Source organism: Lagopus leucura, unplaced genomic scaffold (genome assembly GCF_019238085.1).
Source record: "Lagopus leucura isolate 7727_CA_CO unplaced genomic scaffold, USGS_WTPT01 Super-Scaffold_100001, whole genome shotgun sequence".
In the NCBI taxonomy this organism is placed as follows: Eukaryota; Metazoa; Chordata; class Aves; order Galliformes; family Phasianidae; genus Lagopus; species Lagopus leucura.
This window is the reverse complement of record NW_024962262.1, coordinates 35,140,347-35,163,786: the sequence shown is the minus strand read 5'-3', so window position 1 is coordinate 35,163,786 and position 23,440 is coordinate 35,140,347. Positions and strand designations below refer to the sequence as shown.

The 23,440-nt window shown below is 40.4% G+C and overlaps 1 protein-coding gene across 12 annotated transcripts in view; it reads right to left on the bottom strand.

Moving 5' to 3' along the window:
* The window catches only part of MBNL2 (muscleblind like splicing regulator 2), a 104,466-nt gene that overhangs the window by 76,652 nt on the left and 4,374 nt on the right, over positions 1-23,440 (bottom strand). Inside the window, exons 1-2 of one of the 12 annotated variants that reach the window (XM_042868363.1) lie at positions 16,936-17,284; positions 15,514-15,816 (exon numbers count right to left, since the gene is read on the bottom strand). The exons of 6 other annotated variants lie outside the window; for them this stretch is intronic. The gene's annotated coding sequence lies outside the window, so the exon portion shown is untranslated. Of the gene's footprint in view, positions 1-3,710; positions 3,732-6,370; positions 6,393-10,798; positions 10,821-12,440; positions 12,709-15,513; positions 15,817-16,935; positions 17,285-23,440 lie in introns of those variants that run through there. 5 more of the 12 variants (XM_042868375.1, XM_042868362.1, XM_042868364.1 and 2 more) reach the window with 5 other exon arrangements.

Sequence of the window (23,440 nt, the reverse complement as noted above, 5' to 3'; positions counted from 1 at the left end):
TTTCTAACATCGAAGTGTTTAGAAGTCATGCTGATAAAACTAATACTCATTGTGCTTCCGTTAAAATACAGTTGTAGAAAATAGTTATTATAACAAATACTTGGTTGTTATAATGATTTTAAACCTGCTCCACTGAACCTTCACGTTCTTTCTTGGTCCTCATCTTCTTCCTGTCTGTACCTTAAACACTTCTTGTTTTCAAGCCCAATGTAAACAGTTTTCATCCTCTAGCTGCACAAAATCATACATAACGTTCTGCTCCCACCTTGACAAGGGAGAAAAATCCTGCTTCCGTGCCTCTGGGAGCAGAGTTAATCATCCCTGGCAGCAATGACGTTATCACTCGGCCTCTGGTGGACACCGGTGTTTTGCTTTTGGCAGAGTGCACCGTGCAGCAGTTATTAATCAAACCTGGTTCCCCAGGGAAGGGTACCCCAGAATATTAGGAGGTCCTACACACACCAAACTGCAGAAGTACATCGATGTTTTTAGAACTGTAAAAATATTTATAGAAGAGCGTGTCTGTATGCTCTGAAGTTTTTATAGTCCTGGACTGGCGTGGAGCGAGTCCATGATCAAGTGACTGCTCTCACCTGCCAAAGGATCAACAACACGCTGTTACAAAAGAGCACAGTTTTAAAGAGCTCAGGCTGCTGTCAGTTTTCGCTTTTCTCTTCCCCAGTTTCACACTAAGCCCAGAAGACAGAACTCTTACAAAGGTATCTCTTTATGTCACAGGCAGTATCCCCCTCCAAGGAGAGATGGGGCAGCTCTGAATGAACTGACAACTTCATGTAAATTAAGATATGTTGAGCTTGCAAGATAAAAACACACTTAGCCAATAGCATTATTAATAATATATTCCAACAAATTACCCCACTCTGGAAAGCTGCATGGCACATCCAAAAAAGCTCTGGAGGAGAGCATCTAATACTATTAACCTCGACTGTCTCTTAGGCAGTAAATGCATTCTGACAAACAGATTCCCTGCATGAGCTCCAAGAAACATCACCCTCCAGAGATACCTCCATCTCCATGCCACTTTCTCCATTTTCATTTTAACTGAGGATACTAAAGAACATAAAGATGACCTTTGCAAGCGAGCTGAAACATCCATCTAACCCAATATCCTGTCTCCAACCATGGCCAGACACTAGATGCCTCCTGTAGAGTATGAAAACTGGGCCAGCAGAGCATGGCAACTGCAGGAATATATTGTTACCTCTTACTGATGTCTTTGTATCTAGTAGATCTTACTGGATTTTTCTTCCATGGATTTGCCTATTGCCTTATTGAATGCTGCCCTGTCAGAAGTGTCTTTCAGCACCACGTAAACAAAAAGTGGGATACCAAGAGGGAATCCTACTGGTTTCCAATTGTTGACAAAAGATTGGCCTCTCTGAAGAAGAGAGTTGACATGGAAGGAAATACATCAAGACTGCAGACATGTATGCATGTCCTAAAATAAAATATGTTCCTTTGAAGTGACTAACAAAAAACCCCCACCCTTTACTATACCTGTGTTATTACTGCCTTTTCACTGCTCCTGAACATGTTAAACCAGAAGAGAGGATGTCTCTTTTCCTTTCACTCTAAGTGGAACTTTTATTAGTGCTTTTAAAAACTATCAGCACGGGAAGAAACACCAAGATCCTTTTTGCATCTCCAGATGCGTTATCTAAAAGCAATGCTATGTTTGTAATCCAATGGGGGATCAGAGAGAATAAGGAAAACCCAAGAGCACACCTGAGAGATCCAAAGTTTGGCATATATGACTGTGCCCTGCCAGACCCTAAGCATTTCACAATAATCTCAGGCATATTTTGGAGGCAACTCATTACAATAGGGAAGTGTCTACAACAGGAAAAAGAAATAACATGTATATTGTATTTGCTTCTCGAAGGGCTGTCCAGGCAATCTTTTACCAGCGCCCATTCAAACATAAATATTCAATTTCCCTTACTTTCCATTAGCGGTGTGCATGTAACATACAAACACAGTTTTATTTATTTCCAGAACTAAAGAAATCATCATGAGGTTGAACATATGCAAGCTTTTTACTTCTTACATATCTCATGGGACATACTGCACAGCTGGATTAAATGTAAATGTCAGAATACTTTATATCTTGCAGCAGTTAAAAAGATGGAATAGAAACCTAACTTCAGCGTCACCTATGGAGTATCAGACTGTTTCCAAGTCTTCCAAGTGCCTTCAAAAGCAATTCCATTACATCTTCATAAAATAATTAATGTTTTTATGCCAACATTCAGACAAACAGCAAAGGTTTTAAATAACCTAAGTTGAAACCTTTCACTAAAAGCCGTTTCTCAAAGAGCCTTCCTCATTATGAAGAACTGTTGGTTTCTTCAAAGAATGTTGGCTTGTTTGTTTCAACACAGCACCAAGGAGGGAGGGAAAAAGAAGGTTCACTTGGTCTCTTCCAAAGATGCTGTTCTGTTGTCAGTATATCATGAGTTCAGAAGGAGAAGGCTTTTCCTCAAAGATTAGCTTTGCAATTGAAAGTAAAGAAACAACAAAGTGCACTTCTTAGAGTACTTGCAAGCCTGGTGCATTTCTGTTTTCCAGAAAATTCTGAAAACCTCTATTTAATCCTGAACCAAAAGCAAGCATTTACAAGTGGAAGAAGCGCACATCAAACCCCTGGTTTTTTTCTGATCTGATGAAACTGGGGATTCATCTGCAGTGCTGGCCTTTCTTTTTGCCTGAGCGCTGATTAGAAAGTGCTGACCCAATAAAAATGGGTCACATTGATCTTGGACCAAAAAGCTCACCACCTATTGGCACTTCAAGAAAGTTACTTTTTAACCCAGTTTCATTTTAGAAAATAATTCATTTTTCAAGTAAGTAATGGAAGACAAAGCATTTACAACAGTGAATAGAGAGGATACACGGGAACAAGCTCAGGAAGTTGATCAGCCTACAGTGACACCAGGTGAACTCATACTTCATACTCATTTTTCTGCCATGTGCTTAGTTTAGCTGTTTACAACAGTGAAGAGGGACACAAACCACCTTCAGATTTGTCAAAGGAAAAACTTGTCAGGTTGCTGTAAAAGCAACTTCAATGTATGGAGCCTTCCTTTTCATTGCTGCTGGCTTCGGAGCTGAGGTGAGCATGGATGCAGGTAACAGTACTGACTGGGTATGCGGCAACAGTCCCAGGTTATTTGGACAGTTCAAGGTTATAAAGACAAACCCACACACATCCTTGCTTCAAATCAATACTGTATTTTTTTCTTCCAATATGAAAATAAAAAATCACTATTTTAACTTAGATATTTTACATGGAAACAGTGCAGTAGGCAATGTCCTTCCTACTCTCCCCTAGGACTTGTCAAAAACTTTCCCGAATGAAACCCAGCAATCTCAGTGCTTCTGTCAACTGAAAGGTGAAAATATCAGAGAAAGAAGTATTTCAGCAATACTGAAACAATTCCACCTGTACACTTTATTTTTATATGGCAGAACCACTATACTGTAACTGAAATATCGTCATGGATAAGCACACAGCTCTGCAGGAATACCTTATAAATTGTTTTTTGATATGAAAGTTGAGAAAGTTCTTTCATCCTAGGGAAACAAGGAATTGCAGCATTTTTTCCATGAAAATTTCCACCAAATGCATTTCCCAGAAATGTTTTGATGGAGCACTTTTCCAGCCCTTTGTCTACTCTGTATCTGCTTACCTGTAGCTGCAGAGACTTCTCTCTCCTGCTGGCACTGCCTGGTGTTGGTGAGCACTTCCAAAGTAAGGGATACATGCATGACACCAAGTACGAGCAACCGGCTTTTGGCAAGGGAATGTTTTCTGCTCAAATTGCAGCACAAGATTTGGACTGTTTAATATAAGCCTCAGCAGTCTTGTCCTTTTCAAAGGTTTGTTTGCTGTATTTCAAGCTTAGTCCCAAATGGGTATTTGAATGAACATTTGGTTTTGCGTTCTATGGTTTGTATTGCCTTGTGTAATTTCTCTGTTAAACTGTAAAGCAAAAAAAATATTCCCTTAAACTGTCATTAAGTCTCACTTTGATAAACAGTACTGTTCTTAAAAGCTTTTTGTTTGTTTGTTTTTTTGTCTTAAAGAAATTTTTTCTGTGTTACAAGGTCAACAAATAGCACAAAAATATTTTGGATTTGGCCAAACAACACCAAAAACATCATTCTGAGATAAGACATCGTCTGTCCATAAAAAATTAAGAAAATGGACTGCTGTGATTTTACTTCTACTTCAGAAAAACAGTCTGCAAAAAAAATGACTTGTTAGATTTCTGTGTTGAATGTACTTAATTTTTATGCAGCATTTGCTTAGCTAGTAAAGAAGAGATTTCATCTGAGCTGACCTCCTGCCTGGATGCACGTACTGGTCCATGACACTTCATATACGAAAAGAGAAGAACTCCTATCATTTCCAGGACAAAGCAAGCAGGACATGAAATATCAAACCAGACGAGAAAAAAATAAAATAAAATAAATAAAATAAAATAAAAATAAAAATAAAATGTAAGTCTACTAACTTCCTCCCAGTCAGAATTACACCCTCAAGTAATATTGTGCAGCTTCATGGGGTGCAAAGTATACATCACCAATACTTGGATTTCGCAGAGACATGCAATCTATTACAATGCAGACTGGAAATCCTGAAAAAACTGCTGTAAGGTCCCTCTACAGGTTTATTCCTTTGTCTGTCACCTGAAATAGTAGTAACCACATTACCACTTTAATGGAACTGAATAGAATTGCTTGTCCACTACCAAAAAAACACTGTTTTACTCTGAGAGAAATGAAAGTTTTTGGCTACAGTGTTATTGTAGTTTCACACTTTTGGGATGTGTTAGAAACATAGTTCACTCCATTTACATCTTAAAATGTTTTTACTTCAGTTTAATTATTATAGTTTCGTCATTTTAGATGGCAATCCTCAAATTAAGATTTTTTTTAATTTTTTTTTTTTACTTCATTATCACCATGCTTGATGAGAAAGGAGAAAGGAAAAATCCGAAGAACAATCCTGCCACAGCATAAGGCACAGCACAATCTAAATTTCATAACTCCAGAAGCACTGGAGTCAATGCAGTCAACGCATAAATCAAAAAAGTTCAGCATTTTTAAACCAGTAAAGCAGAAACTTGTTAGCTATTTCTGTTCTGTTCAGTACTTCTTTCAGGTAATTACTTTTACCTTCCAGATGAAGCGTTCCCAAGATGATAACCACCATATTTACCTTTTCCCTAAGTAAAAAGTTATGTTAACTCTATAGTGTCTGATGACCAAGAAGAATGAGATGCAGTTGGCTATTTTTACCAAAGCTGATAATTACTACTAAGTCAGTTTTAATATCCTCTGTCTCTAAGAAAATAACCTATACTGAATCCTTTCATAAGAACCCTTAAGTTCACAGATCTACTGCACAATTCTCCAGCAGTGCAGCTAACTCTCACCCACATCAATGGAAGTCTTAAAATATCAAGTGCACATCATAAAGCCTTAACATCTACAAATATGTTTACAGGAAACTATCAGTTTTTATTAAAAATTAAAAATCTGATAACCGTGGTGAAGAGCTAAAAAAAAAAAAAAAAAAAAAAACCACAAAAAAACACCAATCCCCAAAAGCTCAGAATTAAGCAAAATGAAAGCAAACGATTCAGTTATCTTTATAATCTGATGATTATTGTGGGACTTAACTCTCACGATGATAAGAATCTTACAGATGTCGAAAGGAATTTAATTAAAAGAAGCAAAAATGTAAAGGACTTGCAGATGGCACAAAGGCTGAAGTCAGAAGTTCTGGGTCAGTGAACTCTATGTGGCTCCCCACCTCAGCAAGCTCACGTGTCTTCTCATAATGCTCACGCTTCTCATAATGAGCTCTGATTTCTGTAATGACAGAGTTTACCAACAGAGTATCCTCCTCTCCTTTACAGTAAACCCGTAATCACTGAACATCTGCAGTTAAATATTGTGAAATCACACCTGGAGCAAACTGTGAGAGTTACAAAAGGATCTCATGACACTGAGTACAATGAATGATAGTATGACATAAGAATTTAACAAAGGCAAAATAATGCAGATGGGGGGAAAAAAAAAACGCAACAAAAGCAATAAATAATACACATAGACCATTAGGTTCAAAGAAGGCTCTACGAGGGAAGAAAGATACTGTGGGTCCCCCTCATCTCAGAATGTGAGCAGTGACAGCAGAGCTAGAGAATAAGAGTAGTGACTGCACCATCAGCTACTAAAGGCTACTAAATACAATTTCTCACATGGAAACTCCTCAGAAACCGAGTGACCAAAAGCTGAAGTCACATGCCAGTCAAGGTCTGTATTCCTGTCCTCAGCTTACCCTTTTGCCTTCTCCGCTTTGGGACTGCAACTCCTTACAAGCAGCCTGGTCCTGCAACTAGGCCTGGCAACAGATCCTCAGGAACATGCTGATCCTCAAGGCTTCCCATGAGAAAGTCAGCACTCATCTCTTATTTCAAGCAGATTTCAGAGTCCGCGGACTCACACAGCCTATGTTGAGGCACGTAAATGTGACCCCGGTGACTGAAAAGTACAATCTCCTCAGTTGCCCTCAAAGTCAAAGGAGAGATGGGCTCCTCCAAGGAACAATTCAGGGCATAAAGGCGTGGATGTTCATCCTGCAGGCCCCACAGAGCTGCAGACTGCTCTGCAGAAAAACCCCCATGGAGAAAGGCAGCGTGACATTGCTCTGCAAGGGGAGCAGTGATCAACTTGGGAAGGCAAAAAAAACTGGCAGAAACAGGCACTGGTTCTTTGGCTGCAGTCCCTCACCTTTGATTGTTGGGTCCGACTCCTCAAGAGAACTGGATTGAGAAGGAAGGATAGAAAGTAGGAAAGCAACAGGAAGGTGAAAGGGAACTGTATCCCTCATGTTCTAAAAAAGTCCAGCCACTCCCAGCTCCATGAAATCCATGTCCGTGAGATGGATGTAATTCCAGGTGTGGACCTCCAACTCCTCCCCCTGAGATGGATGCAGTGGCTTCTTACCACTTTGGACATTTTATACCAAGGATTAAGCTGCCAGCTCGTCCCCTGCTGGCATTTCTTCTTCAAAGAGCTGCTGCAGTAGACTGCAAAGCCTTTGAAAGTAGCCCCATCACACAGTGTCCCAAGCATTAAATGAGGTCTTAAAAAAAAAAAAAAGAAAAAAGGAAAAAAGAAAAAGCTATTGGCTAAACATTCCAGGGCAGACACTTCGAAAGGCCTTCATGCCTCGCTTTTTAGTATTTCCCATTCCCTTTCCTTCAAAATTATCGCAATAAAGCAATCCAGAACGGAACTGAAAATACACAAGGAAACTGAAAAAAATACCCGTGAGAAGTTTTCCAACACGTGTGCTCTGGCTTCAGGAGAGCACTGTACTGTGCTATTGCTGCATGCCTAGCATCTCATCGGCAGCACCAGCAGCCCACACAGAAGTGTCCTCTGGCACAGAAACCTCCACAGATAAAAGTCTGCTCAAAAACACTGTACGACAAGCTCCTGTGCTCCTTGTGACTGCTTGCCTCACTCCCAGGGCCTCCCATCTGCTCTGTGATGGAGGTGGCCTTCAGCCCACCTCCACCAGCCTGAGGTTCTCTGCCTCATAGCGCTGGGCCTTGCACTTGCTGGCTACAGTAGGAAAACCAGCACAGTTCTTCTCACAGCAATACAAGGCAAGGTCCGAGCCATCAATGAATACAGCTGTCAGGAAAAACCCATAATTATCACCACAACTTTTCAAATAAATAAAATGCAGGGCTGTGCTAAAGCCCTGAATCATTAACGGGGCACTACCTGCACGTGTGCCAGCCACCCATGTGAGAGGGAGGGATAGACAGAGGTGTCTGTTTACAAAGCAGCACAGCTGTAGGAGTGAAATATTTACGTAGCTGTTAATAACAGCACCAAAAAAAAACAAAACAAAACACAAAAACCACCAAACCGCCTAGAAAGGGGGGAATGAGTAAGGAAAAAAATGGACTAAGGATTGGTTTTGATATCCTACAGCACAATCGCTTCCCCACCTCAATGTCAAAAACTGTCCTGCCAAGAGCTTCTAGGCTAAAAAAAAAAAAAAAGAAAAAAGAAAAAAAAAAGCACCATATAAATCAATTTATTGAAAATTTTCTTCTGAGTTCTAAAAAATAAGTGGAAACCTTGCCACTTCGCAACTTAAGGTTTAGGCTAAGTTCAAAACACTGCTCAAGATAAGTTCAAAACCCTGTCCCAAACAAATACTGTAGAAAATATTTTGTATAAATATATATAAATATGTTATAAATATGTTATATATGTTAAATATGTTATATTATTTATAAATATGTGAAAAAAATTCCATCTGGACAGGAGAAAATCTTAAATGGGGGAGAAAATTATTTGCTTGGCCTATTTCTTAAAATCAATCACACACACACAAAAAAATGAAAATTTGCCTTCAGAATCCACAAAAAGAGGGAAAAAAAATAAGCACTTTTGAGTTCCAACTTCATTCCATAAGTCTCCACAGGAAAAACATTTTTGTATTTTTCCTTGTGTGTATTCTCTAATTCTGCCTATTGCTCAGACTGCTGTACTCTATGCAGGAGAAAAGATTTCACGGGCATATGAGCTTCTCTACCAATTGTTGGCTTACAATTCAGCAGCGTGTGATACTCCAATGATCTTGAAATGGTGTGTAATGTGAACTTGGAAATTTCTAAAAGTCACTGATCAAAAATAGAAAAAAAGTAATAGACTGATATAAACCATCTGCTCTAACTTGATCTGTTCCTTTATGTAAGAGCTGCACCATTAAAACACTCCTACTGTATCATTACATATTTTTTTAATTTCAAAATCACAAAAATGAAATACAATGTTGTTATTATGTGTGTGTGCGCATACATCTACATACAAAAACAGAAAAAGAAAAAAAAAAAAGCACTGGGCAGGTTTGTGCATCTCTTTCATTTAACCAGAACAGCCAAGCTCTTCTAACTTGCATCGTTGCTGGTACCACAAGCCCACAAGCTCCTGGGCCAGGCTTATCACTCCAGGAATCCTACAGGTCTTCTGCTAAAGCAGCCAGCTGAACACTGGCATCTCTCAATAGCTTTGGTAAGAACAGCAAAAAAGAACCTCCACACGCTTACTATTTCTTTGCATAGTTACAATACATATTCTTTGTATTACTTATATATGCCTCTAATCTCCTGTTGGGTACGCTTGTGAATTTCCACAGTCCCAAACTTTCCTTTTTCAGCGCACCCAAAACACTGCACTAAGAATTTTACATCCCTTATTTAATGCATTTATTTACTCACGTGGAGATTAAGACATCGGTAAATTCTAGGAAGGCGATGTATGATTTTTAACCTCAAGCACCCTCTACCCCAAACAGAGCTGAAATGTTTGTTTTTAAAGGAAACTTTGGACTCCGTATATCAGTGACCAACAACTGTCATTGCATTTGCTAATAACGGATAAGACGATTAGTTTAATTAGGCAAGCAGTTAATGCTACTATTATTTGAACTAGTTTTCAGCTTTGACACCTCCTTAAAAAGAGTTTTATATTCCTCAGGCTGTAATTTCAGCCTGTTTACAGAACGTTATGTAGCACTGGTTCACGCCAGTTGACCACAACACACCATGCTAAAGATACCAAATTAGCTTCACAATCAAAGGCTGCAAGATGGTTTTAAAAAGCAAACATACTAACAAATTCTAAAGCAGGAAACTATATTCTCATTTGGTACACTCTTGTAAACAGCTGTGTTCTTACAAAAAAAAAAAAAAAAAAAAAAAGAGGAAAAATCTTTGGGCTTTAAAAAGCATTTATTCTCTGAAAGATAAAAGAGAATCCTCATAGTCTGAGAAATTTCTAGTAACATTGGAGAATAAGCTATCATTAATAGTTATGATCTGAAATTTGTGTCAGATACATCAGTAATGTTTATGATTTAGGAAATAAAACCACACATGCAATGAGAAATGAGGAATTCCGTTTGAACCCTAAGCCTTTTTCTCACCTCTCAATGGTATAAAAGAGCGAACATTCAGAGCTTCTTACAAATACAGTACAGATAATTGCTGACATACTGGTGAGCTACAGAGAAGAACATTCATCCACAGCAGAGATGACTTAGCAGTCCCGAATGCCTGAAATCCCATGCAATATTAATAGCTACTTTTTTTGCACAGGAAAAAATACTTGCAGCATGACTACTGCAGATTTCTGTAGAATGCATTTGTACAAACAGAGAACTTTATTTCCTTTCGTAAACATTCTGTAGATACTACATTACATCATGAGTAAATATTATCTTAGGATAACGAAGAAACAAACCCAATACTGAATAACTATACTTTGAGAGCAGGCAGACTGAGGGATGAATGCAAATTTTCACCTTGGCATTAAAGCCAATTCTACACAATGTCACCTCAAAGATACAAAAACCAGTCATTTAAGTTATCCGACAGTCTCAAAATGTGAGACTGAAAAAATTTCTGTGCAAGTTATGCATGAAAACACTTCTGTTTGCAAAAAATAAAAAAGTAGCTCGCAGTCTATATCTTGCATAAGATTATTTGACTTCTAATTATCAGTCCTTGCTTCACTTGCCTAACACACTGCGCACACAAACATTACATTCGAACATCAATAGCAATCAACTGTGAAACGTACATATTCATATCCTATTAATAATAATGTTCTACATCCTGACGTGTTTCACTTGTTAGCAGCTGGAAATTCTCAGACGATACATGCAGCTGCTACTACTTACTCGAGTGCAGTGTTTATGTATTACTGGTTCATAAACAGGAGATGTATCGACATCTCAGCCCCAGGTCTTCAGCAAGCACTGAGCCAGATAATGGGGAATTTGAATCAGCCTCTTCTGAACAAAGTCTGCTGTGAGGAGTTGGGCGATGACATCCGTAGTTTTTTTGCCCATGTCCTGTACTTCCCCTTGAAGAACTGGGAGTGAAGGAGATGGGATGGGAGAACTGTTCGTCTAACAGGGCTTATTTAACACAACACTTAAAATTAGCTTCAAAGATTTTTTTTTTAGATTTTTGGAAGTTTTTCTAGGCATTAAAGAGTTCTTATACCTAATTTCTACTTTGAGACATTGATCTTCATTCCTCCTCAGCTCACACAATTTTTCTACCCACATCTTATCTGAATAAAAATATTTATATATAACACTCATGGGTATTAGAAGAGAATAAGATAATAGCATTTTCTTGCTGTTTCACCATCTGCCAATCTTCTATTTATTTTTAAAGTTATGTATTGTAAATACAAACTTGATGCTGCTATAAGCACACCTGAAGACAGCACACTATGTCAGATAGCTAACTGAGTGGAATCCTGATAGGTACTGAGCTCTGCCAGCACAAATGGCAGTCTAGGAAAGTCCAAGCACATCACGTCACAGGATGAGGCAATGTTCTCAGACCCTTCCAACAATACAGTGGCAAAGTTTGCTTCCAACATCTAATAAATAATAATAATGAATAATAATACTAATTCCTCAACCCTTCCAAAATTGAACAGGCTTCTGCCTAAATAAACATCTTCTCTCCAGAGTGCTTAACATAAATCTTCTCCACTGTTTCCTGAGCTCCTCCTCACCAAGAAAGTTGATGCGTCTCAGCACAGTGAAATCATTGCTGTGAAAGCCAGCCTGCTCCTTAAATTATTCTGCTAGCTGTGTATCCTCTCATTAAAAATGCACACAGATCAGATAATTGCAGCACGTATTAGTAACCTTGTTTTCACATAAAGATCCCGTTTTGTTGCCAAGACGAAGGCCTGGAAATAGCAGGGGAAATACTCAACTGAACTACATTACCAGAAACTAACAGCTTGCCTTCAGGAGCACAAGGAATCACTGCACAGCCCAAAACGCCTGGACTTCTGTAATGGAGTGAAACGCTGTAAGCTTACCCTACTGCTCCTTCAAGCTCCAGGCAGACCATCCTGGCTTCAGTTAAAGCCTCTGATAGGGAATTATTTAGACGAGCCATTCTAATTCACAGAAATCGTCAAGCGTATCTGCTATAAACTTCACAGATTTCCAGGTTGACTCATTCTCTTTATTAAGGCTACGCAGCACTGCTAGGCGACAGCCTGGCTAAAAATCCAATTAGGGTACAGCACTTCTGAAACACACTGACCTATTTCTGTTATTTGCCCGTGTTATTTTTAATATACTCACTATCTATTCCTGAAGAGAGCTGTTTATGGCGTAAACAAAGTCCCTCTGAAAGCAAGTTGGCATAACACCCGCATATCGCTCCCTAACAGCAGGTATTCACGGGGAAATCTCGCCTGCCCAACTGCCCCAGGCAGCACAGCCGGTATGCAGCACACTGCAGCAAACTCTCTGAACACTCAACAACAGACGACAGTCCTCCTACCTTGTTCAGCTCCGTCTATTCGGCACGTTTCCAATGTGAACAGAAACATGTGACATCAACAAACAGCCGCGCCTTTCCCATCGCATCATTGTGATGAATGGATGTCACACTGAACGATTAGCCGTCCATTTTTTTTTTCTATTTGTTTTTTTTTTTTTCTTGCACTCAGATAGCCCTGAGCCTTATTGGGGGATTTTTCCTCAGATGATGAAGCAAAGACACAGCCTAAACTCTGTTGCTGGAGGACTGCAGCCCTTCCCTCTCCCAGAGCCCTCCCAGCATATGGCAGCCAATCACGCCCCGCATCGTCAGCCCTGTCGCTCTCGAACCCACTGGATGGGGGGTGATTGACACAGCAGCACGGCGCTCCCAACGTGGAAAAACAACACGTCCATGCTGATGAACCAGGAATCTCCCTCACGCAGGAAAGGGGTTCTGCTAGCGAGGTAAAGCAGTACCTCCATGAAGCACCACATGCGGCAAAAGCAAACAACTCCCTTCCCCTGCACCACAACGGCAGCTCAGTGCCAGCTTGTGCGAGGATTTTAAAAGCTTCTGCTGATCATAAACGCATGCACAAACAGCATTACTGGAACTGCAGAACTGCAGCGATGCTGTTTTATTGGGAAAGGTTTGCCATGCACCATAAACCAAACAATCTGCCTTTTATTCCAACATGCAGCAAAACCGCACTCCCATTCAGCTTGCAATGCTCTCACTTAAATACTGCATGATCCCACTGTGCAGCGCGCTCATTTAGCAGCAACACACAGGCAGCATTTTTCAGAACATTTGAGACCAGGTGCCATGAACTCCGGGTATGGGATGCTCCTTGATGAGGACATGACCTATTTGGTGGCGTTTTAATACCCCTGGCAAACAGATCACACAAGCAGCGCCCACATCCCAGTAGTGTGAGTGGCTCACCACTGATGCCCATCAGTACTGAGGCTGTGAAACCAGTTGCCAATTTTTGGCCATGCCCAGGGCAGATCAGTATGCTTGGGACACAAAAAAAATTGTGTTTTCTCACAAATTTTGCTGAAGTTTTAAACCAAAAGTGCAATGCAGCAAAGGATTATTGAACATGAGTTGCAATTAAGAAAGAATACAAAAAGGAGCTTAACCGGGAAGTCAATCTTCATCCAAAAAGGGATAAAGATTGCAGTGCAATACTACTTTAGACAGTAGTTAATGTAGCTCAATCCCTTACATAAAAACACATAAAATATATCTCAAATTCCACTGAAAGTTTAAAAATATGAATAGACAAGAGGAAAACAAAGCCCTCATTCAACTGGCAGCTCTGTCCCAAGGCCCCATTGTTTCCTATCGCCTGTTTTGCATATTATAAACGAAGCTTTCCAAAATCCATTACCCCGCCATCCCACAAGCAAAAACTCCTTCAGGCTTCATCATTTCCCCTCCAATTTGTCAAGGTCTGCCCCTTCCAGCACTGCAGGCCCCCCTGCCGCAGCCCCCTGCTGGCTGCCCCTCGCGTCCCCGCCATCTGACCATGACACACTCCTCCTCTCCTTCCCCTCCTCCATTCCAGCAAGTTCAGGCTTCTGCTGGCTCCTGCTGCTGGCTTCTGCCTAGAGTCTCCTACAGGGCAGCCCTCCCTCTCTGCTGAATCACCCCCTCCATTCCACTCTAATATACAAAAACAGACAAAAATAACCCTAAACAGTAGGTTCCAGCAGGCCTCGAGAGACCTGGAGCTGGGTCGCGCTGCTGGCAAGGCTGGCGACTCCATCTATGATCGAGGTGGCCCAGTGCGTCTCGTTGGGATTTTCCACAGTCTTCTGACTTTGCCAGACTCGAGCTGCCTGTGTTAAAATTTTCCATGCTGGACATCTGCTGCAGGATTTATTTATTTTCTGCCAAAATGCAGTTTGCCCATTTCTGAGACAGGCTAGACAAAAACACGTTGCTCTGCCATTCCAATAACCCACTGACCGGAGAACTCTGCCCCCTCCCCTCAAAGGGCAGTCCTGAAAATTGGCAGTACTCTCTTTACCTTTTTCTTTTATTTTTCAAGGCTACATATTTTACTGTTCTTATGAAAATATTTTCCTATCTGATAAAGCTATGGGACCTAACAAAATGGTGCTAATATATCATCGTATTTTTCCTTTTGAGCTCTGCAATATAAATCCACCACCTCCTCCGAATGGCTGTATGTGGCTGGAAAGGCACCAGCCCCACAGTGCGACTGAGCGTGTAACAGGCTCAAGTTACAGGAGATTAGCAGGATTTCCCCTGTAACTGCTGCTCCCATCTGCCAAAGACCAGACATTGGAAGTGACAGCAGGAAGACAACCTCGTCTGTTGCTTTCGTGACCCTTTGGCTTGTGCCCCACGGATGTGCAGGAGACAGAGCCTTGAGACAGCACTGCAGTAGGGTGTGAGAAAGGTCGAGGGGACCAAAATATAGCATGAAGCTGGGCAGGAGAGGAGAGACGGCAATCAGACGAAGGGGAAAAAGAGAAGCAAGAGACTGAGTCTGGAAATCCCAGGTCTGGTTGAACAAAAGGTTATAACAAGAAAGCAGAAAGTGCCTGAGCTGGATGGGAAGCACAGAGCAGCCAGCACTGAGCACCAACAATTCCAGGACAGCCAGGAGATGAAAGATGACACTGAGGCAGGGACAAAACAGTGATGGAGCCTGGTGACCCCAAAGTACCCCAAAGGGTCCAAAGAGGATGATGAGCAGCACAGATACCACCACTCCACCCACAGAGGAACTAGCCCTGCACAGTGGAGATCCAGGTCGGTCATGGCGCCCAGCCCAAGCCCAAGAGGGCTGCAGCTCTCTCCTCTCCAGCAGCACACACTGCCACGGTCCTCCTTTCCCTATGAACCAATATGGCAGTGTACACAAAGAATTTCCAAGGGTAGTTAGTTTGCTTCTAAGAAGCTTGCAAGTTAACTGCAAAAAGGAAGTTAAATCCAGACAAGTCAACTGCAAGCTCAGGGCTTCAGGTGAAGTCAAAACGTGTTTCAGGTTCTCCAAAGTCTTACACCTAGGCCACTAGAATTATATATGCAAAACCAACAGCCAAGTGCTCACCTGGATTCTTGTGTGGATTACTTTCCATGATTACATTCTTGTTCTTCCCTTGTCAAGGGATCAGAAGCCTCTCAAATCACACGCTGTGTGTGTCAGCCCCTCAGCAAGAGTCCATCAGAAAGCTCAAGCGAAAATATGTAATCTTCCTTAAAAATGGTGCCTGAATAGCATACAGCAAGGCATGAATTCAAGGGCTGAAGAAAAAAATGTATATTTAAAAATACGTCTGCTGTACATTGAGCAAAGTCTTCCAGAGTGATTGATCTGAGTTTGAGATGCAGCCATCCAATCACGCATTTTTCACTTCAAAGAAAAAGGACAGGAATTCAATTTTCAGATCTACTTATGCAATTGCATTATATATTTAATTGCAATATGACAAAACTCTTAGAGAAGCAAAGGAATTCTGATGTCAAACTCAAAAAAGATGAACAAATAAAGGTACATTCTGAACAAAGAAAATACCATCTGCTCTGTTTCACAGTCTCCTGCACTTAATGATTCAATGTAAACACACTGCTAAAGGCGACTTACAACTTTCTGAAGGATACAGATAAAGCATTGCCAGAAAACTGGACTATTTTGGAAGTAATAAAGTTGTAGTAAAACGGATCAAGCAAAATCTGCACTTTTTTTCCTATTTTGTTCTTCAGTGATAGCTATTAGAGCTAACACTAGAAACCAACAAAACTTGATTTAAGCAGAGTTATGCAAAAAGGGTGGACTAAAAGATATCACTAACATTTAACATGACAAGTAACTTACGTGATACTGGCTACAGCACAAAGAAGATTTTGAGCAGAGTGTAGATGACCTACAGCAATGGTGACATTTTGGTAAGTTCAGCAATGGCAGGAACAACTTCAAAAACTTTCTTGTGTCAGTAATAGACTAGCTAGCACCAGTAAAATTCAACCTTAGTAGCTATGATCTGAATGACAGCAGAAAAGAAAATTTCAAGGCAGCTGCCAAGAGTTTAAATCTAGACACCTAGACCTGTTCACAGGCAATGTCACTGATGCCAGTCTTTGCAAAATACCTCACTATTTCTGAGGCACTGGGGCTGAAGTGATGGCAGGAATCATAGTAAGTTACAAAAATAAGATCTCTAGTACTGCCAAAACTGAAGTTACTGACAAGAAGCAAGTATACTTCCAAAAGGACATTGCTAGGTCAATTATTATTATTATTTTCTAAATACTCTTCTTATAAGAGCTTAGAGTCCAGGATTTCAACTGGTTTAACTTTCAAGTACCCTGATTTCCCAACATCTCCCTAACCCAGAAAACCTTGAAATGGAGTATACACAAACATGAAAACAGATTGTTCTAGTCTCACCATCTACACTGAGAAAAATATGAAACAGTAAGATATCACAGAAGTTAAGCACATATTCAAGTCAGAGGTTAGGATTCACCTTACCAAACCTGAGGTGGTTTCTGGAGGCCTTCCAAATCCTCTCTTTCCTCTCGCTGGTTGTGCACAGAATTTAAGCCATGTCTCAACTGTGAGATCCAAACGCATGGATTCAGGCATGCACTCTGGCTGTATCCTGACTTTATTCTGGGATGACACCAATTCCCCACTGGCATGAAAACTGAGTATACATGCACTCTTCCCTCTGGTAGAGGTTGCAGTTGGAAAGGGTAATGAAAATGCCAGACAGAAGAGAGCTGCAGAACACTGCAACCAGGTTTTACAGCTAAACGTTTGAGAGACATAGCCTGGGTGCACCAGAGGGCTGAGCTGCCTCTGAATGTAGCCCTATGTACTTGGCTTGAAATATACACGACCAAATATAAACAGCCACATCTCAATGAGTCACTCTACTCCTTTCTCTTTATAGTCACTGAAGAGAAATAGGCATTTGTAGGCTGTGATTCATCATATACCAAAGTAGATTCTTCCACATCCTAAAAGCATTCTGTCTCTGTTACCTGAGATGGCCATCCTCATATTAATTCCTGTGTTAAACAAATAAAAGGTGAAATCATACCACAGAAGAAGCTTTATTAAGAACCTAAGAACTTAAGACACTGAAGTTACATGCTCTGGATAGCACTTTTGATTTTGAAATTAATTTCAAGTAAATAAATACATAATCATATATCTTAAGAACAGGTGTATTTTGACAATGCACAGTTACAGCTTTGGTGTAAATCCTCAGCTTCCTATAAGCATGTTCCAGTTATGCTGCTGTATAAGCTACACAAGCTTGTTCTCTAAGCTATGCTGAACATGTTCCAGGTTTTCTTTCCCTGACTGAATCCCTACACTCCCCCATGCTTTCTTCCTCTGAACAACTGATTGACACCAAATTAACCTAAAAGGAGTTAGACTGAGTTAGACTAAGTTCTTTATGATTTTCTTTTGGGTTCTCAAGGGAAATTTTTTGGGAGGGAAGGTTGGTAAAACAAATGATTTCTTGCTGTTTCTCACTGTATAAGAAATATACACTATTATATATTATAATACATATAGTATATTTGCTAGTGTATATTAGAAATATACACTAGCAAAGTACTAAACTAGTCAAAACAAACTGGCAAACCACCTATATTAAGTAGCTCTTTGAATGCCAACTTACACTAAAGTTTCATTAAAACAGTGGTTCTGTGTTTCTTCATGACATCTAAAAAAAGCTGAGGATTTTGAAGTCCATTGATTTGAAATATATCAAATCAAGTCCAACTGTCAACTCATCACCACCATGCCCACTAATACTAACGTTACAGACATTTGATGCCATCTTAGATTCCTCAGTGAGAGCCTGAGTGGCCATTGCTGAAAAGCGGTGCCACTGGTATGCCCTGGGCTGTAGCTGTCAGCCCCATGCAGTTATCTCAGACATAAAATGGTCTATTGTCATTTTAGAGGTCATATATTTGAGTATTTGGACCCATCAAAAAACCTAAATGATTTCTTCAACATGCATTAAAATCACAGAATTGGAAGGTTAGAAGGGACCTCTAGAGATCATCAAGTCCAACTCCCCTCCCAAAGCAGATTGCACAGGTAGGCGTCCAGGCAGCTCTCTGAATATCTCCAGAGAAGGAGACTTCATAATCCCCCCTAGGAAGCCTGTTCCATCCGACTCTTTCAGAAAGATTTAAGAACTGTACCTTCATCAACAGCTTCTGAATTCTACTCAGAAGAATGAGTTCTATGAGTCAGAAGGAATCACATGGTAAAAGCACTAACACTGCAAGCAAGACGCATGTTCCTCCTTGCTAACGTATCTTCCTCCTTGCTAATTGATTTCATGTCCTTTATTTTATACAGCATTTACCAGAACCAGGGAATTAGCTGGTGGAAGTCTTGCACTGTGCCTGTATGTCTTCAGCATCCAGTTGGAAACAACACCAAGGTGTAAGTCACCGCTACTCAGTACTCCTTAGCAAGACCATTGTGTATTGGGAAGTTCTTCCATTGCTGATAAAAACATGCTCCTTCCTCCTCAGATCCCTCCATGACTAACTTCCTCCACAGCTATTGTTCTGGCCTCGTATTTGGAGTTGCTCCCATTCAAACCTACAGCAAGAGGAAACCACTTGATAAATCACCTTGTCAGAGAACCTAATAGCCTCATCCCCAAAGTCACATAGGAGAAGTCCCTTGAATTTCAGGCCACATAGGTGAAGGCTGCATAAAAGAAACTTCTGCCCCTTATTCTAAGAAGCTAGAATTTGGTGGCTTCCCGTAACAGCTAGCCTGTCAGGAACAAATAGAACTAAGATTTGTCCTCTATTATATATCGTTCCTAAATTACCAAAAATAATCCTTCACATAACTACCTGAAAAAAAACTAGCCTATTCCAATTATGGTTTTTAAATAGGTAAAACCAAGTATTTTTTAAATCTTCTATGAAGATTCAATTATCAGCCTCTAATGTAATCCAGATCCTGCGCGTAATTCAAGCAATGGCTGCAAATAATACAACTTTCAACCAGTGATGTAATGAGGACTCTTTAATTATCCTTTAAATCCACAAGCTCTATTTTATTTCTCCATTATAAACTCAAAGGGGAAAATGCGTCACTGAACAGAGCTGCATTTTGAATCTCTCCATCTTAAATTAATACAATAATAATTTAGCTTAGTCTGTCTAAAATTATTCTATTGTTTTTAAACACTGCTACAAGGTAGGTGCAAAATGTCCCATTGCTATTTAGCAGGTGATGCTAGCTGCCATTTCCCTGCAAGCTGCCACTTAACAGCATGAGCCTGTAGGGTAGATGCTCAGGGGCATGCAGCAAAATCAGCAAGCAATCTCACCATAAGCAAAGAAAACAGGCACCAGGAGACTTCAGAAAAAAAAAGAAAAAGAAAAAAAAAAAAAAAAGAGAAGCAACTGAATAATTTTTGCTTTTTAAAATCAGTAACAGCAGGATTGAATCCCTCATCCTTTCACAACAATTAATGACCTGCACATGTAAAAGTAGAGGACTCCGTGTAATTAACAAAGCATTACATTGGCAAGGAGGATAGGCCTGGATTATGTAAGTACAGGGTTTTATTTCTTTCTGTGAAGTATGGATGACAGGTAGGAGAAAGCTATGCCAAGCAAACTGCTGGCAAGCAACTAGTCTTTTGGTTAGCAAGCAGCTCTGTTTTGTGAGGTCTACCAGTTTGTGTTCACATAGGCAAGCTTTTCTTTAAACATCAGAGTTACACGCATTCAAGCAGTCACAAGTTTTACATAAAATTTCAATTTTCACCTCAAAAAGGTTGATTTGTTACAGCTTACTGTATGGTCACTATGAAGCTTTTGTGTGTACAACGTTTTAAAACATCGCATGTGGTTCTTTGCCTAATTATTCTGCCACAAAACACTATATAAATATACACGATCATGGATCTTTACTTTTCCTGATGTATTACGTTAACAGAAACCAAGAAAATGAATATCTGTTCACAGAGGAAGAAACAAGAATTGCTTTCACTCAGGAAAAACAGGCAAACAAGGAGCAATGAAGGGCAGGAAACAAGGACCTTTCGCAGAAGCACTAGGTGGAGATAAAATGGCATCCGAAAACCCTGATCTCCAATGACAGTACAGCTCCAGCTGCAAATTTCAAGATTTAACCCCGCCACCTCAAGAATGAAGTAAATTACAGAAAGAGTGCTTCAAAATCAAAATGCACACTATTTCATTGACTAGAGATTCAAAGATAGAACAGAGAGTTTATTTGTAGGGAAAACTCTGTGAACAGCTAGCTTCCAGCTAATGCTGTGCACTTCATCTTCTGTATTTTTCTCCACTTACTACTCTTCCTCTCACTTAAAAAAAAGTAAAATAAAATATTGACATAGCCATTAATTTGTCTATTCCCCCTAGTACCAAATCTAATAACGATTAATTATTAGAACTAATACATATTAGTAGAGGCAAAATGAGATTAGAAGGTATCTTGCCTGCTGCCTTTGGCTTAAAGGTAGTACTAGGCAAAGCAGACTGCAGAAGAATAGTTCAGGGTGAAGTCTGTATAGATCCTTTGCATGTATACAGTCTATGAACCAAAAATCTTAAGGCCAGTCTCACCAGTCTCCCTGTCCTCTTGGTGATCATGATGGCATCTCAACCTGTGAACCTAACTTTGGCAGGCCCACAATTAGGGGTTGCCTATTTGGGCAATGCCCAACCTGAATTCCCAAAGCAAAAACTTGTTGCCACTGTCCCCTTGCTGTCATCTGGCACTACTCAGCAGAGCTTGGCTTCAATATACTTAACTAGCTGCATGGGATTTTCCCCCAGCCTCCTTTCATCCAACCAGGAACACCCAGCTCCCTCAGCCCAGTCCCTTGCCCATAATTGATAGCTCCACACTGGGTCCAGACGTGGCAACAGCTCTTCACTGGAGCCAGACATACGGCCTGGGACAAAAGCTGTGAATGTGTGCTCAGTTCCCAGTGGATGAACTAGAGAGACTGCTGTCTTTATCCCTTTCCTCTGCTTTTGGCAGCATATACAAGGGAATATCACTCAAGTGTTTTGCATTTGCTTCTTTTGATCCTTCTTTCAACTACTGTCAGAAGTGAGAGGTTAAAATCCCTGGATTCTCCACAGAAACATCCACAGAATTCTGGGCCCTATTATTTCTGTCCTCTCAGACATCTTATGTATTGAGTGCACTTGCATTTTAGAGAGACATCTACTACCAAGCCACACTTTTGTCTCATGAAAACCCTTCCAGCTACTGGAAGACACCTGAACTACAAAGGAACAAAGTAACCAGAGCCAACTTTCTGGTAAAGATCTTGATATATCCTTCCAGAAACCACTATCTGTTGTGGAGTCTCCAATTACAGCCATGGCCAAATATTTCTTTTTGAGACAACGTAACTTGAAGTGCATTGGCAGCTTTAAAAAAAAAAAAAAAAAAAAAAAAAAAAACACCTTACAAGCATCCCATTTACTCTTTTTTTCCCTCAGTCAGAAAACAAACAAAAATAATAATAATTACAGTCCCCCTAACAAAATCCCTCTGATGTAAACAAAGTAGAACTGCGGCAGTTGTAATGATTCTTCCAGTTGAGAAAACCCACTGTCTCAATCCTGAAACTCTCTAAAACAGCATCTCAGTGTGACATCATCCCCATTTCCAGTTTGCCTCCAGCAGCAGGCTTCTTCCACCAGCACTCAGCAGCAGCTGGGACCAGCCCTAGCAGTTTTGGCATCGCTGGCATCACTGTAAGAAAAAGTGCATCAATCATCTGAAATTTCTAAAGAAGCATGAGGTAAGCTTTCTAGAAAGCAACAACAATGCTGCAATAATCCTCCTGTCAGCCCTAGGGCCATCATCACAACTCAGACGACCAAACCGCTCTACTGCTTCACAAGGGAGGAGTGCTGGGCTCCACCCAGCTTTAGCCTCTAGTTATTGTCACCCTGTTGATCAAGATGCCGCTTTACAGCTCAGAAAGTGTATTGATTTTTCCTCCCCTTCCTTTAATTCACAGCAATGAGGACAGGTAATTTCAAGAGAATGACTGACTGAAGCCACTGACAACAGCTTGTTCTGCTGGACTGTGTCATAGTGTTACCACTACAGCTAATTATGCCTTCACCCTTCCTGTCCATACTCACCACTGCTCCCATAGGATGCATTTTCAGGTCTAACCATTCAACACTTACAGCTCTGAAAAAAATATCAGGGTATCCAAGCCCATCCCACGGCATCTAGCAATAACATGGCACCCATCTACCACAGTGTAAACAGGAATGGACTGTTCAAGAAATTAGGAAAGGAACCGGAGAAAACAGATATCTAAAAGCTGCAAGTAGCACAAGAAATATACTCCAGCACAAACAAGAAGCAAAAAGCATAAAGTATTATGAAATTAAGTGAATGAATTGAGTAACACAAGACCCATCTCTAACTGCCAACAGGCAATGCAGAATCCCAAGAGTGTAATATCTAATATGAGTTGCATCACCCGATGCTCTCTAGAGGAGATCTTAAGCCTGTGTCTTTTTTTCTTCTCTCCCCTCATGCTGTTAAGCCAAAGACTCAAGCACAAGCAGGGGGCAGGAAACACTTCATATACCTGTTCTGCAGACATGAAATTTAAGATGCTTCTAGTAAGGCATTATTATTATTATATTTCACTAATCTGAAAAGCTAAAGTTAACATTTATTCACTTAAAGGCTACAGTAAGTGAACACTTACTTTCAAGCCCTGACAGCCACTGCTCCAGAAGCATATCCAGAAATTACTTTGATATATCAACAATTCATTGTAAACATACAAAAAAACCAGAAGTTCCAGATTTGAGAACAGCAAATAAAGGTTAGATAACTAACTCATCAAAGCCACCCATCAAGGCCATCAATGCTCAGAGCCTACAACGTCCATATAAACTGAGAGCACCACAGGGATGCGTCCTACTTCACAAAAGCCTTGTGCCTACTTGGAAACCCCTCT